The sequence below is a fragment of the Motacilla alba genome, chromosome 3 (assembly GCF_015832195.1).
Source record: "Motacilla alba alba isolate MOTALB_02 chromosome 3, Motacilla_alba_V1.0_pri, whole genome shotgun sequence".
NCBI classification, from domain to species: Eukaryota; Metazoa; Chordata; class Aves; order Passeriformes; family Motacillidae; genus Motacilla; species Motacilla alba.
Genome location: NC_052018.1, coordinates 62016347 through 62033365, shown reverse-complemented (window position 1 = coordinate 62033365; position 17019 = coordinate 62016347). Strand labels below are relative to the sequence as shown.

At 43.2% G+C, this 17019-nt stretch overlaps 1 protein-coding gene across 18 annotated transcripts in view; it reads right to left on the bottom strand.

Moving 5' to 3' along the window:
- Window positions 1–17019, bottom strand: part of HIVEP2 (HIVEP zinc finger 2) — a 136475-nt gene that overhangs the window by 33333 nt on the left and 86123 nt on the right. The window lies entirely within an intron of this gene.

Genomic DNA, 17019 nt, shown 5'->3' with positions numbered 1-17019 from the left:
TTTCATTTCACATGAAAATATCAGTGTCTTTCAAACACCTTTTTGAATGAGCAAATGCACTGCCTCAGACTGAAACTCTCGCCCTGGGAAGAATTACATATGAAGACATTTATAGTACCTGAGCTTGCATTTGTTTTTCACTCACACCAATTATTATACAAGCTTATTTTAAAACCTGTCACTGTTTACTAAGGTCTGTGGTCATCACATGTCAAAACAAAAAAAGACACATACTAAACATCAGCAGTATGTTCTTACTATTTTTTTCCACTTTTTGCCCCTAAAGTAGAATGGGTCTTCACAGCAGTTTTATTTCAATTCATCCTGAATACTATGTAAGAGTTCAGCTGAGATCAGCTATTAAGCCTCAAATCCTAAATATCGCATAGATGTCCCAACAGTCACTACTCAGCAGCCAAAATGCTTCATTTTGACTAATGACTCAATACAGGCATTTTGGTGTAGCAAATCCAGTCACTGAGCATTGCCAAAAGATTCTGATCACTATAGTGGTAATGTAGGATACATTAATTAGACTGCATATTTAAGAATGCTGCTTTCTTTACAACCCTTAGGATGGCCAGCAGAGGAAAAGAGCAATAAAAAACCTCTTTAAAATTATTCTGGTCATATTTTCATTACTGTATGAACCACTGAAGTCACTCCCATCCATGAGAAGCTGAAGTAAGGGCAGCAAAGAATCCTAATTTCAGCCACCAGGCAAGAGCTCAACAGGCTCAAGAGGACATTCTCGCTTAAAGATCCATCAAAAGGGAAAGCAAGTGTAGCTCAGCTTTAAAAAAACTCCAGACAACTTCATAAAGGGTTCTCCTTCTCCTGCATCCTGCCTGGCTCATTCCATCAAGTTTAGTTTTTCTTTCCATCATCAGAAGTGGAAGAGAAATCACCTAACAGTCTGGCCCAAAAGTACCTTAGGTGCTTGCGATACACCAATGACACTTGCACACAACAAACAAAAGAAAGCATCGCCAACATGCAACCCAGTGTTTTGAGTTGGAAGAGACCTTTAAACATCAAGTTCAACTCCCAAACATCCCATGTCTAGCCCTCAACATTCCCTTTATAGACAGGAAAATGATCACGTAGAGTATATGTACAAGCATGCACGTTTGCAAAGCTAGACTTGAACTAATTATTACTGAATGCTCCTTAGGATAGCTCCTAACAATCTGAAATGTTGCACTGCCAGCCAAAAACATATAGGGCTATTTTCCTTAAGACCACATTGCAATGTTTTATCACTCAGACCACCTAAGATAAATAATCCACTTAATCGACTTGCTCACTCAATTGAACTCTTCCCCCCACTTTTCCCTTCCTCCCCCACCGTCAGGGTTTGAGGACAGCCTGTTCGCCTGGAGATGGTGAATCACTACAAGCCAGCAGGCCCACTCGGTTCCTCAAAAGTCACAAAAGGTGTAAAAATAGCTCATACTAATGAAGCAAGTACAGCGTCAGCAGCCAGATGAGCGTGGGTGATCTGATAAGGGTCTGCTGTTGCAAAGGGTAAATTATTAAGAGAATGCTTCTGCCTCTCTCTCTTTTTATTAAGCTTTGTTCTTCCTTTGCTGAAACCAGCCCTCTGCAACGCCTGATAAATGACACCTGACAAGGCTGGCTGTAATTGCCAGTTTCATACCAGTGCAGGAAGTGGTGCCTCTCTACGAGCTGAAGGTACAGTGGAGATGTCACTAAAAAAAAAAGCCAACAAATAAAGAGAGGCACAAATAAAGCCTAAAAATAGCCAGGACTACCCACTGAGTATGACTGTGTGGGTATATTTAGTCTGTCTAACACCAACTCTTCTTGTTAAAAACACAATCTTACCTTCATGCAAAACAGCTTCCTGTTTCTAACTTGAGAAACTTGAGAACACAAGGGGGTAAAAGTCAGATTATGAAATCATCCCCTTTTCACTGACATTATGAGAAGAGTAAAGGTGAGAAGACCAGGCAAATCTTCCATGTGGCTTTTGCATCCTGACATCCCATAACAATTAGTCGGAAGCTATCTATTAAGACCTCCCAATAAACAACCCATCCAACTACGGGAATAGATTCAGAGGCAAACCAGAGCTGTACCAGCAAACTCAGGGGAGCAGCAGGAGCTGAAGGCAGGGGGCAGGTCCCACGCCCTGGAGCGTGGCTGTGCCCGGCCAGCGGCAGTGGGACACAGTGGCTCTCTCACAGCCCAGTCCTGCATGCCGCCCCTGCCCCGGGCTGGTGCACAGCCCCTCCCCGGCACGAAGGCCCTGCCAGGAAGGGAGACATCAGTTACTGCCATTTCAGGCTGCTGCCAAAGGGTCCCCCCTCGGCCAAGAACAGGAGGGCTTGGCCTACTGCCAGTGCTGGCCAGCTTTGGTTGGGCTGCCACACAAAGCATCCCACTGCTCCTCCTGACAGGAGCCCCGAGCCTCCTGTGGGCTTGACTGCAACAGGACGAGCCACAGCTGCACTCAGAGGTGTTCAGCCAAGGCTCTGGAGGAAAACTTGGTGCTCCTGCAGTCCATGCGCTACGCTCCCGGCTTCCCAAAAGGAAGGCACGGACGGTTCCCCCAATCCCCCTCAGAACATCTGCAACTATTTAAAGCCTGTGACTGGAATACCACTACTGGAAGCAACACTCATGCCAAATTCCTAGTGCCGACTAGTGCTCTGCATGCGCTGTGCAAGGAAATGGTCTCTCCCACAATTTTGCTTTTTCTATTTGATATCATGACTCGTTTGGCTGACACGCACAAGAGGGGTTTGTTTCATTATTATGCAGCCTTCCTGTGTGCCTCCAAATACCACCCATCACTTCTACTAGGCTAAACAAAAACACAGCTTTTTACGAGACTTTTTCTCTCATTTACAACAGGGGAAAAAAACCACTGTAACATATTGCCAACTTCACATGGAAGATCCAATCCAAATGATTATTCTGAAATTAGAATTTTTATTTTCCTCTGATTAAACATTAAACAAAAAGTAATTGAAGTTAATAAGATTAAATTTTTAACATTAACTACAGTGAGAAATTGAGACCATGTTCTTTTCTTGATATGCTGTGATTAATTGCAATTGATGCAAGAGCACTCTTTGTGCAGCATCATAGTTTTGTCTTTTCATTCTTTGCCTTAGCAGTAAATTTAATAATCACTGATTTTTTTTTACTAGAATAGATAAACATGATGATGTAAGGCAAATCAGTTGATTATACTATTCTTCAGACAATTTAATTTTCATCTGAAATAAAGAATAGATGTTATTATATTAGAGGAAATACGGATGTAAAAATAATTATTAGTAGGCTTAAATACTGAAGACCATATTCTGGGAGTATATTTCCATAAAGTTAATAAATTTAATAGGAAACAGGACCACATATTCTCAATCACTTTGGGGATCTTAAGTTATAAAGTTAAAAGTACAGTGATCACAGCCTCAGAGTACCTCCCCACTCAGATTTGGAACAGAAATTCTCTCTAAGCAACAGTAGTATATTACTTATCTTTTTAAGATTGCACCTATTTTCAGAAACGTACAAAGGACAAGATTAAACTAAGAAAACCACAGAAAAGTGTATTAAGAAAACATAACATTTACTATTACATTGTGTTTTCTAAAATTCTGTAAAATAGACTGAAATCCCAAAATCAGGGAACCAAATCTTCTTTTTTGGTAAGTTCCTGCCATGGGCTTTCTCCTTTGGCCAGTGTTTAAACAATGGGTGCTGGAACCTTCTTGTCCTAAATATGGAATCACGGAATCATTTAGATTGGAAAAGACTGTTAATATCATTGAGCCCAACCATTAACTCAACACTGTTAAATCCACCACTAAACCACGTCCCTAAGTGCCACATCCACAAAACTTTAAATACTTCCAGGAATGGTGACTCTACCGCTCCCCTGTTCCAGCAGCCTGTTCCAGTGCTATGAAGAAAGTCTTCCTCATACCCAAACTAAACCTCCCCTGGTGCAACTTAAGGCCATTTCACCTTCCCCTAAATTAAGTCTCTAACTCACACCTTCACAGACAGATGGATATAGTGGAGTCCTGCATTTTAGATGGGACAGTAGTACCACAATGGCATTTCCCACAGAAAGAAAGCCTACCATGGGTAGGTGAAAGCACACCATGGGCACATGGAAGCAGTGGACACCTGCACAGGACAGCAGAGGAAGCTGCAACAGGAGCTACGGGAGGCAGTAAGGAAATACGGCATTAAGTAGAGTCTGCACTATCTCACATCATCCTACATCCTGCTGCAGGTTGCTTTTCCTGCCACAGCCTTCTCCCTCCCACCCCTGCACGGTGTCATTTTCCCCAGTGTGCACTCCCCTCCCACTCACCAACATGTAAGGCACACCATGATTTATGTCACCTCTCCAATCTGGCCCAGCATCTCACAGGTGCAAGCAGAGATGCAGTCTACACAGGGTTAGGATTAATGCTTTATTGCCAATTGCAGCATGCAATTGGCTAGGCTCATAATGCAATTTTGTCCTCAGGAAGACCTGTAGGAGGTGGGAGCAGGTTGCCATGAGCCTGCTGCCTTCTGTGCACTGACATATGTCCTTGTTGCTGGGCAAAAGGGCACATCCAATTAGGTGTCTTTTATTATTAACGTTCTGTTGTTTCATCTCTTGATCATGTATCCTCCTCTTGGCCCCTCTGCACCCCAGCTTGTGTAACACACCAACACCTGCAGATACACTGCTCTACGTGGGAAAGCTCAAGTGGAAATCTGGTGGAGACCAGGTATCTTCCTCTTGTAGACCCAAGCAGTATCACAGTAACTAGGACCCTCAAGCTAAAAAGATGAGAAATATGAGGTATCTGCCTTGCTGGGAGTAATAATCACAATGTATTATTAACAAAACTCAGGTTTCATCATTAACTCAACTCAGGTTTCAAGAGCTGATCTCACCCTAATGATCCTCCAAATTACATCCAGTCTTTCCTTCAGACTGGAACCAGTACCAGCAAGGAAGTCTGCTGCTAACTGTTACACTGAAAAGGAAGCACTGGAAAAAATGAGCTATAAATACCACAATCAAACAGGTGTAAAAAATTACAGACATTTTAAGTTGCCCAAACTCAGGGCCATCTCACCACTTGGATCTGATCCTGCCAAAAAGATAGACCGTAACTTCAAAGCAGCTGAGAGGAAAGGGCTCACTGTCAGTGCACGCTGCATATGGCACAGCTGACCTGACCCTCCTTCTGCAAAGGATTGACTCCACTCCCCTCAAAGATGTCAGTCAAGTCAGAACTCCTCTCTTGAATCTCAAAACATGAGAAAGGCCACCTACGTTTTTGCTATAATGAAGTAGCCAACTGTCTCAGTCACAACCCAACTCCTGCCACAAAAAAATCTTGTTTGATTTTGTTCCTCTCCCAAGCTCATCAGAGGAACAAAGACCTTCAAAAGCGTTTTCTCAACCCCTAAGTGAGAGATGAAAATGCGACTTTAATTGTGGATTGGTGAGGTCTCCTCGAGTAAAATAAAACAAATTGCTCAGATGCAACTGCGTAACAGGGAGCCTAATTGCTTTGCTAGCATCAACAAAGAGCTGCTGGTTCATTAGAGCAAGCTGGAGGAGCTGCTCTTTGCATCTTCATGAGCTGGGAGTATTTGATTGCAAAATCACTACGGCTGTTTGATCCAAAATTCAGCCTCTGAGTTCTGATCAGGAAAACTTAAAAGCAAAAAGCCATCACTCTGATATTTTTCTTCACAACTTTCTTCAGGGTAACAATTCATTTTTCTCCTTGATCTGTTCAAGGATGTCAAATCTAATCATAAAATAGGATATAACTTCTATATTCTGTATATACTGCTTAGAGAAAGAACAGAACTGATGTGAACCAAATTGCTGTTTCACATGACAGCTGGAAGATGCTGGCACTTAGGCTGCTATCCTGAGGTCTAACTGCAACAGGACCCCGTCAGAAAGAGCAAAGGGCAGAGGAAGGCCAGGAAAAGAGCCAGTGGAGGTCAAAGGCACTCACATTTTCTGCTGACTGGTCAGAGCAGGTTTGGACAGCAGGCAATCAGGCAGACGGCAAAGGAAGCTTACTTCCATCTTATCCAACAGGGAAATAATTTGCTAAATCACAGTAAAGGGGAATGTGGCAGCTAGTGCCATCAAAATGTTCAGGAGCATTCTCTGCCTGGGGCAGTTCTACACCCCTTTTGGGAGACCACACTGCTCTGCTTAAGTTTGCCTGTCTACCCTCTCCTCATCATAAAGCTCAGATAAACCATGGCCTTGCTTTATACTTTTTCCATCACAACCATCTTCAGACTTAAAACTTGCTGGATGAAAAACACAAACGTAATCTCAGGCAGACAACTGCCTCATCAAGCCTTTTAAGAGCACCTTATTTTCTCCAACTACAACTCCACATGTGAATAGGTCCACATACAGGCTCAGACATATCTGCATAAAGAGGTCCATTTGCCTGAATGTTTACTAATGAATGCTTGGCAGTCAGAGGGACACCAGAAGTGCATCCAGTTGTTTTTTGTTTTTTAAAGAAAAGGTTGTTTACATGTCTAGGAAGAAAGCATTGATGAAGTTGCTTATAAAATGCACCCCCCATGGATTCAAATCTGAATCTTTTCTTTTTTCCCCCTTTTATGCAGTCTGAATCAGCTTGTGGGAAAGTTAATAGAAATATTCCACCAATGAATTGACAAGTGGATCAAACCAGGACAACACAAACCTTTAATAAAGCAGAAGACTCCACATGGGGTGCTCTCAGGAAAATCACTCAAATGCAGAACTACCCATTGTGCTGAGGGCTCAGGTAGGTCAGCTCTTTGCATGCTCTGCTTTTCACTCAAGTTGCCCATCAGGAGTGGAAACTAAAACCTTCTTTTCTGACAGGTTATGAATTAAATAACTACAGCTGGTTTCCAGGATCTCTTACCTGCTGCTAGCAATTTCACATAGAAATAATAAAAGTCCTCCTAGAGTAAATTATTTCTAGAGGTATCCTTTTAATCACAGACTGCTCTAAGATACTTTTCCAGTAGCAGTAAGTCGAGGAAGCACAGAGCATCAGCCAGCATTGAAAGAAGATCACATCTAAAACCACAGCTCCAAGTTGTTAAAATACTGCTTGTTGCAGGAATTTCATCTATGCTAACACTCTGCTAGAGCAGTCCAGATAATAACAGCAATAACAAACAACAAGGAAAAAGTTATAGGCATGCTAATATAAATGGGGCAGCATTGCTCACAGATATTTTTAAGTCCCAGTGGTGTTGATCCACCCATAAGGAGGTCTGGATTTATAGAAAAAGAAAGAGTAAGCGGATGACTACCCCACAGGAAGTTTCTATTTAAAAAAGTGTCTGCCTTGACTGAAAATCAAGATAACACCTCTGAAATTCCCACCTGTCAAATACATTCTGTTTCCTCCTTGGTTTTCTTTTTCTTTCTACAGTGAACTGAACTACTCTAAATTTTTTTCTGTGATTTTCATCTAAAGTAGATACGGAAGGAACTGGAGACAAGTAGTGAGGGCATTAAGCCTACAAGAGACTTAGCCTTTGTCCCCCTTGAGAAATCAATACAACGCCAGCTTGAGTGGACTCTGAATCCAGGTTTTAATTAGACAGAAGGTGAAATCAGTGAAACCTACCTCTTGCTCAAATATTATTCTTTCCTTAGCATCCCACTGTTCTCCAGAAAAAATGCTCTTCTGACCTGTTGGTCGCCTGTTGGTCACCACTTATGCAGGCACAGAATCCAAACTCTGTCCCAGTGTGTCCTCACCATCTGCATGTTGTCTACCTCTCCATCAAGAGCCTCCAATAAAAACTTCCTATAATAGAATTGTCCTGACTCACAGGTGGGGGGGGGGAGGGAAGCTGACCTCGCTGCAGCATCAAGAGTCTCTGACGCATTTTGGGAGGCTGTGGTTTCAGGTCTGAAAGAATTCAGCCTTGTTTTCAATGAGGTTTCATACAATTAACTTCCAAAATATCACCCTATAGCTCCATGTCCATTTGAAACTTGATATTGTTTAGTGGTTCAACTGAGCACTATTCAGGGCTTTAGGCGTGCGCTTGGCGAATTAGCAGTACTCACCAGCAGAAGAGAGTTTCTCAGAAACGCAGCCACCCAGGCTCCTGACTGGCTCCACCTCTTGTCTGCCCACTCCCAGTTTCAGACATTTCACATTCCAAAACTGGAAGTGTCTGTGCAACGTAAGGTCAGATTATTGCACAACATGCTCTTTTCCTTCTAAGAGCCACTGCATCTTCAAAAGTACATCTACTCTAACAGCAAGAGAGCTGTTTACAGCGAATTTCTATCTGAGTGGGAGTATTTTCTCCATGAATCTTATAACAAGGACATGACGTGTAAGACTCTTCCCTACATTTGATAAAATTGTTACTGAGATGGCATTTTTTCAATACTTCCATATCAGCATGCCTTCTCCTTTAAGCTGCCTTTTGAGAAATTGAGAATTCATTTTTACACTTCCTTAAAGTATTTCTGTGCTGGATAATTTTAGGACACACTAAACAGAACAATTTCTGCCTATCTTATATTTAGAACCAAGGCCTTTGCAATGCAACCGTGAAATACAACTGATTGTCACAAATGCAGGTTTTGCCAATTGTTTTTTTCCTTGCCAAACAGTGTGAATAATTGCTGTGATCATTCCTTCAGTTAGTCTTCGAATTGTAACAGGTGAATGAAAACTCCAGTTTCAATTATACTTGAAGAAAACCTCCCTTTTTAGTATAGGGGACTACAAGTGAGGTGGGCTTTATTGTTTTTCCCAAAGAACAACACATGGGTGGAAATGATAGTGATATATTGTGTTCTTTGAAACTGTGTTCAGCTTTCGGTACAATTAAGTCTTTAGGACAAATAGGACAGAAGGCCTATTTGGTGTTTCCTTGAATGCCAGCAGCTTAGGTTGGTATCACCTAAAGGCAACTGTTGACATATTTAAATAAAGATTTAACGACCAGTCCTTATGTGTCCCTTCTTCTTTCTATTCAAATCAGTCACCTTTGTCTTCAGCACCACTGGGGAAGCTAAGCAGTGGGGAAGTGGCTGGGAGGGTTCCCAGCACCACCTGGTATGAATGGGGATGCTGGCAGGATAAATGACTAAGGCAGCTCTCAAAAACCCTTTCTGATTTCACAGTCAAACAAGTTCTCCATAAGCTGTCAGTCCTATCCTCCCAGAAGGAAGAAGGTTCAGATCCAACAGTCAGCACTCAGAAATCTAACTCAGGCTACCCAGCAAAAATTATGAGGGTCAAAACAAACCAGTGAGAGAGTAAGGGGGAATAGGAACTTGAGACAATCCTATGAGAGGGGCAGAAAAAGGGACAGAGGAGGATGCTTTAGATGTGTGCTGGCACCATGCTTTCCTGCAGGTAAAGGTAGCCCAGGATTTCACTCCAAGTCATTAATTTGGAAGATATGATTGAGAGTCAACTGCCCTTCATCCAGTGGAAGAGATACCTAAAATGGAGCTAATGGCCTAAAGTTACTTAGCTCCTGTTCAGTCTGTGAGCAAGTAAAAGGTTAGACTGTAATATTTAACCACAACTCCCATGCCTTTCTGAGAAGCACAGGGGAGGCTGCCTGAAGGAAAGTCAGACATTGGCCATGCTGCTTCCTGTGTGCACCAGGTGAAAAGATCTGCACCTGCCTTCAGGCTCAAGTAGATAGCGAGCTTCCTCTGGTGTAGTGGCTGTCACACTTTCTGGTACAGCCCATTTCCTCCTGGGGCACATTTCCCTCGGGGACAACAGGGGCTAGTACTCTGTGCGTGCCACCGGTCACGATCACCAAAACTGCCAGCCGGTCGCCATGCAATATAACCAAAGTTTTAGTGCTGTGACTAGAACTTGCTCCATGTGTCAATGAGAACAGAATGAAGAATGGATGAGAGACAGCAAGACAAAGATTCACAGAAATCTGGAGGCACAGTACCATAAGGAGAACCCAGCACCTACTCCAAATACTGGTACTATTCAAACCATTAGTTTAAAGAATAAAAGTGGCATTCACACTTTTTTAATGTTCATCCATAAGAGGTCACCGTGTGATATGATGAACACCTTGGTGTCAGCAGCATTCTTCTCCCTTCCCATATGCTCAGCACTAGGTGTCCAGTCACCTACAGTAATGTCTCAGCCATTACCCAGCTGCCCTCAGTAGGGGCTGCAGGGCAGGAATTAAAACAAGTGGAAATCCTTCATCTTGATTGTGTGATCTTAGTCAATATTACAATCACATAAACATACTTTTTATTCCCATTAATCTCAAATGGAGTCCAAGAGTTTTATAACCCCCACAGACATGTTAAATAACCAGTATAATACACTCAAAATTTTGGGAAACTGAGTTTAAACAGCAAAGATATAGGCTCATGAATGAATGAAGCTCCTTTGGTTTCCCAGGGTTTGGGGCCTCTATTTTAGAATTTGTTTCACTTTGACATTGTTTTTTCGGTAGTGAGTAGACTTTTTCACACAAGTTGACTACAACCCTGTGTGGGACACGAAGACTCTCAAGGTGATCTGCCCACAGGAACTTCTTAAGCATAAAATTTTCGTACTACCATTCATAATGAGATGAGAAACATAATAGGCAACTTAACGGCAACTGAAACCATTTCAGCTCAGATCAGCTAAACAAAGATCTTCTTCATGGAGTAAAGCCACTTAAAGGGAAGTATTTAATTCAGAGATTTCCATGGGAAAACAAAAAAATAAAAATAGCAATATGGAAATTTTCCAGTGGAAAACTTGTTCTTGTGGAAATTCCGCTTTCAATTGACAAATTGTTTTTATGGGAAATTCCTAAGCAGCTGTAGGCACAGCCCTCATGCTGAGAAGTTTAAAAGCAGCTCATGTTTGACCCAGCACCCTCAGATTTCCCACATCAGATAAAGTGCAAAAGCAAAGCCCTCATTTTTCCCTTACTCCTGAGCACACCCTGCAGCACACAAGCAGTCTCACTGCGGGCATGAGAGTATACTGACCGCAGTGGCAGCATGCACGTGGTTACAGATGGGGTGCTTTCAGGACTAACCTTTTAATGTCCCAAATCAAGACTAACTAGAGGGTCTTATAGGAGCTGTCTTTAATGCTCTGATAACTCTGATAGAGGTAAAGCTGTCACTGACTCCAGCAACAGGTTTACCTGCACTAGGGATTGCAGGCTTGGGAGAATCTAAAATGAAGCTTCTCACAGTGAACTGCATCAGTGAGAGAGAACTTGGTGCTGACTTTTATGTGCTTATGTGAACAGTCACAAATCACGGATACAAGTCTGACATTATTAAGTGTCTTACACTGGCTTAAACTTGTCAATAAGGACCATGCACCCTACAGATACCACTACAGAGAGCAAGACAAACATTTTTAGCAAGCTTGCTATGGGTCTTCTAAATTTGCAGGTGGAGCATTGAGTAAGTGTCACCTTTACAGAATGATATTAGGAAAGCATAAACCATTCATTATAATGCATCTTCTATCCACCACTTTAGCATGACTCATCATACCGTGTAAACAGGCTAGAAATCATATTTATGTAGGGCACAAAGTATCTCAGAACGTCAGAGGAAGAAAAAAGCTACTACAGGAGGCAGGCATGTACAAAACTTCACAGTCCAGAAAGGTATTAGAAAGGTACTGAACACCTAAATCATTCACCTAAACATTTGCAGTGATTTACAGTGTTTCTGTACCAGACCTGGACATTTCACAGTAATGCATTTTTCACAAAAAATAAAATTTAGAAACCTTTGAGTAAAAAAGTTAATTCTACTGGCTGTACGGGACTGGTCTTAGTAATTTATTCTCAAGAGTGAAACTGTCTCCTTCCCAATCACCTGCTGCCCCATACAGCCTATTCAAGAGCAGAGAGGATCCAGCATACCCCAAACTGAGCTGGGCTGGAGGAGCTCAAGCACAGTTGAGCTTTGGCAGCGGGAACCCCAAGGTGCCATTGGAGGAGGCTTTTGGCAGCTGGCTGCCTGCCAGGGGCTGCGGGCTACAAGGTGAAGGAGTGGGCAAAGGCCACTGCTCAGCTGCTACAGTGACCTTCAGCTATGCTGATCTGCAACAGGAATGCACCCTCTGGCCATGCTCGTGTTTCCACATGCCTTCTTGGCTATCTGCAACACCACATGCACACGCATGACACTGAGCTGGCACGCACAGCTCACGTCCGCACGGCACACGAGGCCAGTGAGTTCCCCTCTAGCTGCACTGCTGCTCTGCACCCACGCAGCACCCAGATGTGCTCACCAAGGCCCGCTGGTGAGCTGCATGCATGGTGAGCACGCAAAGCCCGCTGCATGGCTACGACAACCAGACACACCGAGGCTGAATTGCAAGTAACGTGAATTTCAGAGATGGGCAAAAAAATCACGTGTCTCTCCACCTGAAGGAAGTAAGTCTTTTCTGATGTCACAGTAATAAAATTGCAATGAAAGCCTTATTAATGCAAGCTTTGTTGCTGAAGTGACAAGAAGGGAAGAAGGGCATTTATTTTCAGAGCCAGACACTCAAAGGAATACCCCACATGGTAGATAGCATAAGTATCCCGTATTTCCAGTTTATAACAGAGCTACTTCTACTGCACTGAAGCACACGTGATAAGAGAAGAGGGCCCGGGCCCTTCTCCATATTCTCTGCATACCTGTTACTATCACACAGCTGCTCTCAAGTCTACAGTTTCCTGTGCAGTACAAACTGCATACCACTTCCCCTACGGAAAAAAAAAGGCCTTGCTTGTTCTTAATTGACGATGGAAATACTGTCATATTTTCCACTAGCCAAGCTCGAAACCATTACTGAACAAACCTTCATTAATTTTTCCACAACATTTTGCAGAAATGTCAGGAAACAGCTGCACCAGAATGATTAACTGTCCTTATCACTAAGACTTCATCAGCCAACTTCAAATTATATAGGTTTTCTTCTTTCAAAACTCTACATTTAGTGATATTTTTTGCTATTCTTCAGTTGACTGTTTCAGTACAACACTTTCTCTTCAAAAGTATCTGATTGCACAGGTTCAGTGGCAGACAGACATTTTACGACCAGTGGAAGAATTTGTACAGTTTGGAGCGGCATACTTCTAGGAAAAGATTGCTTCCTGCAGATTGCTCAGCTGTGTCTTTCTTGGATCAAATTCAATGAAATTCACAACTTGCAGTCAGATTGTATTTGCCAGTCAGGCTGAATTCATTAAATTGACATAAACTTCTCTTGCTGCATTTTCTTACTCCTTTCTTTTACTGTCCTCGTCTTTTCCTTGTCCCTTCTCTCTCCCCACACTCTCTTTCTCACCTCTTCTTTGAGCTATACCATGTGTCAAAACTTATCATACAATGCCCTGTATATTTTCTGGCAAAAACAAGTGGAACAGTACACATCACCATCCCAAACATGTAAATGCTGAGATGCTAGAAGGCTTAGTACCAAATGAAAGTGCAGCCATCTGGAGGTAACTGCTAGTGCGGATCTGAGCTTCCCAACTGTCTGAAACTTTGCAGCCTTAGAACTTTTTAGCAAAGTGTCAGTGAGCAAGAGACTCCACTCACACTGATTTGCACGGGGCACTGGACTGTAGTTTTTAAAAAATGTAAATTCTTCAATTTTTGTTTAGACTACAGCCAGGTTCATAGGATTACTTTTAAAGACTGACACTGTAGTATAGCATTCTGCTTATATTTTGAAATTATTTAGGGTTACTGTAGCACGGTGTGTAACAATAATTCTGCATATATGTCATTGAAAATTTAATTTAAAATTGCAGTTGTTCACTCCATGTCTTAATTGAAGCTGCAAGCCTCAAATCTATAACCTTAAGATATTTTTAGACAGAAAGAAATACAGATGCAAATAGGTATATATACATCTTGGAAGTTAAATAAAATTAATGCTATCAAGTGGAGGGTTCAGTGATTCAAGTGTTCATGCTGTTATGACCCCCTATCCCTTAGCAAAAAGTAGGGTACTTGCAGGATTATAAAGAAATTAAACATATAGAGGTTTATCTAGGTCTTATAAAGAATCCATTTGCATGTCTTGCTTTTTAAAAGTGTCTCTCGCACAGCAGTGCGCATTGCAGCACACCATCCCCACACAGCTCTGCTCAGGGAGAGCCAGCCACTGATGCCCTCACCCCGTGCTGGGTCAACTTCTGAACTCCTCCATGGCATTCAGCAGGTATATGGACACCTGGGAGCCCCTGGGCCAGGATGCCCAACACAGAATGCTGGCCTTGTTATTGGTGCAGTGCTGGCTTTGAAAAAAAAAAAAAAAAACAACAAAAAACCAAAAACCCAGCTATGTTTTTAAATTACTCTACCAAGATATCTGCTTAGATGGCAGAAATTGCAGTACACTATATTCTGCTTAAAATACGCATGAATATATATGGGTTCTATTTACGAGGTATGAAATACTGCCAAAAGTACGCAGGTTCTTTAAGGATTCGGTTTTATAATATGCAACGCCAAATTTCTCCTTCACAATATCCTTATCTGTCCCTGCTCTGGTTCGAAAGCAGCAGCTCGCGGTGCCAGAGCATTTCAAGGACCGTGTCCTTCCAGTCGGCGGGATGTCAGCGCACTGCCGTCTGCGGCTGCACGGGCCACGTGTTGTGTGCGGGGGAAAACGAAGCTGTTAGATTTCATTAAGCAAGCGCTGATTTCTATGGCTCTGGGGGTTGGTTCCGGTTCTTTGGGGGTGGGGACGCTGTGAAATGAAGACGAACGCCGCCCCGCCGCCGGCAGCAGGGTGCCGAGGCGGAGGGGCCGAGGCTGGCAGCGGCAGCTGCGCCGGGCGCGGCTTTTCCTTCCACATCCCGCCCGACCCCGCCGGGGCCGCCGGAGCCCCGGCCCGCTGCTCGCCGGTGCGGCCTTTCGTGCCCGGCAGCTGTGAGGATGGAGAGCGCAGTGCCCATTTCTGCCTCCTCTGGACCTTCTCGTGTCTCATCCCCCCCACCCCGGCACAGGCTGACGCATGGATTTGCTGTCCAGCCTCCGGGACGGGAAAGAAGAAACGTGTTTTGGCCCTCTCTGGATACTAGCGGGACCAGAAGCAAGTGCTCTCACTTGCCCGAGTCTGCACATCTTGAGCTCAAACCTACAGGAAGATTCAGCCTCATTCTAGTCACACTGTCAGCAATGAGCAGCAGGATCCAGGGGCAATGTCACAACAAAAAGAGAGACCTTGAACTTGCTTCACCCTTTGCATAGTCATTTATATTTGGGCAAAGTGGATAACAGCTCCTTTAGCACCAGCGTAGTGGTATTTTATGCTCGCTCGGCATTCACTTTACCCAGGTATAAATAGCCAAAGGTTTCAGGCAGTAGAGAATCGGGACCAGTATCTTCAAAGGATTCCTAGCCAAAATAAAGCAGCTAGTCCTCCACACCACAGCTTGCAATCTTGCTCAGCTTCAGGAAACATTCCCTGAAGGATGCCTGAGACTGCTGGTTTGGCAGCGTTGCATGCTCTGGTCGCTGGAGAAAATGTGCCTTCCTACCATCCCGTGCCTAGAGGTGGAATCAGACTGCAAGATTTCACCTGTAAAGTAGGCAGTAATAGGGTTCCATTTCTGTATGGGAGCCTTTTATTAGCTCACACAGCATATTTACTACCCTACCAGTATTAAGTGCTTGCCTTATTACCCTTAGCACACAAGGAAGTGGTACATATCATCATAGTTACAATAACACCGGTTTGAACTACGTTAATTGAGAGCGTCTATTCTAAAATTTAATTGTTCCAAACAAAAAGTGAAGTGTGCTATTTTTCGGCTGACACATTATCGGGGAGAGTTCTCCGTGTACAAGAGCCACAGCAAAAAGGGCCCAATGCACACAAGTGCCATTAAGTTACATGCTAACAAAACCTGAAAGCTGTATGCTAAAACCCCATTTCAGAGGATGGCCGCCATACTCTTGTGTGCCAAAGTTCTGTTTTCCACTTAAATGCTGCCTGGTGAGTCAGGACATGGCCAGGTTTCCATACTCCAGCAGTGTTCCATTACTCCTCCTTATAAATTTCACACGCTGTTAATGCTTTCCAAACTGGCAACACAGCTCAGGGGTGCATGAGGACAGTTTATTTTCCTGCTGAACTTTAAACAGAAATTCCACAGGACCTCTGGCGGGGGTAACAGTCCTGCTGACAGCCATCAGTTCACACCCTCTCGCCCACCCAACTTTGATCCCAGGCTGCGCAGAAACAACTCGGCTGCTCTCAGAGACTGCAGAGGGGAAAGAGAGCAACGCAGATACCCACGACTCCCATTGCAGGGACCTTGAGAGGGATCCGTAAGAAGAGATATCCCATATAGCACCATCCTGGACTGCAAAATATTTGGGATCAGTTCCAGGGTTGAGCAAAGGTTCAAGGAATTGCCCTTCTCAATTTAACCCCTTCTTTCACTGAATTCACATACAGAATGAAGCATAGGTCCAAAACTATAACACTATTTACATAATCCTGAAAAATCTGGAGGGGTTATCTCAAAATATGTTCTGTGCTTTCTTTGAACATCTTCTCCTGTGCTCATGATATCACATGAGAATCTTCAGGGTGTTCCTTATACACCTAGCTTCTATGGCTGAAGATAAATATTGGATAATTTAAAAAAAAACAAAAAGCAAACAAAAAAAAAACCCCAAAAGAAACTCAATGAGAGAGATCAAACTTTTCTTAACCTTTCACTCTTTCAAGCTTGTCTTATTAAATCTAAGGGCTAACAATTCTTTGACTATCAAGGATGTGCCTGTAGAGAGAAGATGCTCAGTGCTTCAGGTCTCCTATGGCAAGAAAAGTTACTTTGTGTACTGCACACAGGCACAGTTTTTGAGACTGTGAATTTGAAAACAGCTTGGGACTACCAACCCTAATAAACCTGGTGTTGCAATCAGTAGCTGAAAATGGACCTTTTCTTGACAAGATAAATTTTCTTCTGAACTATCTGATGCCACTATCC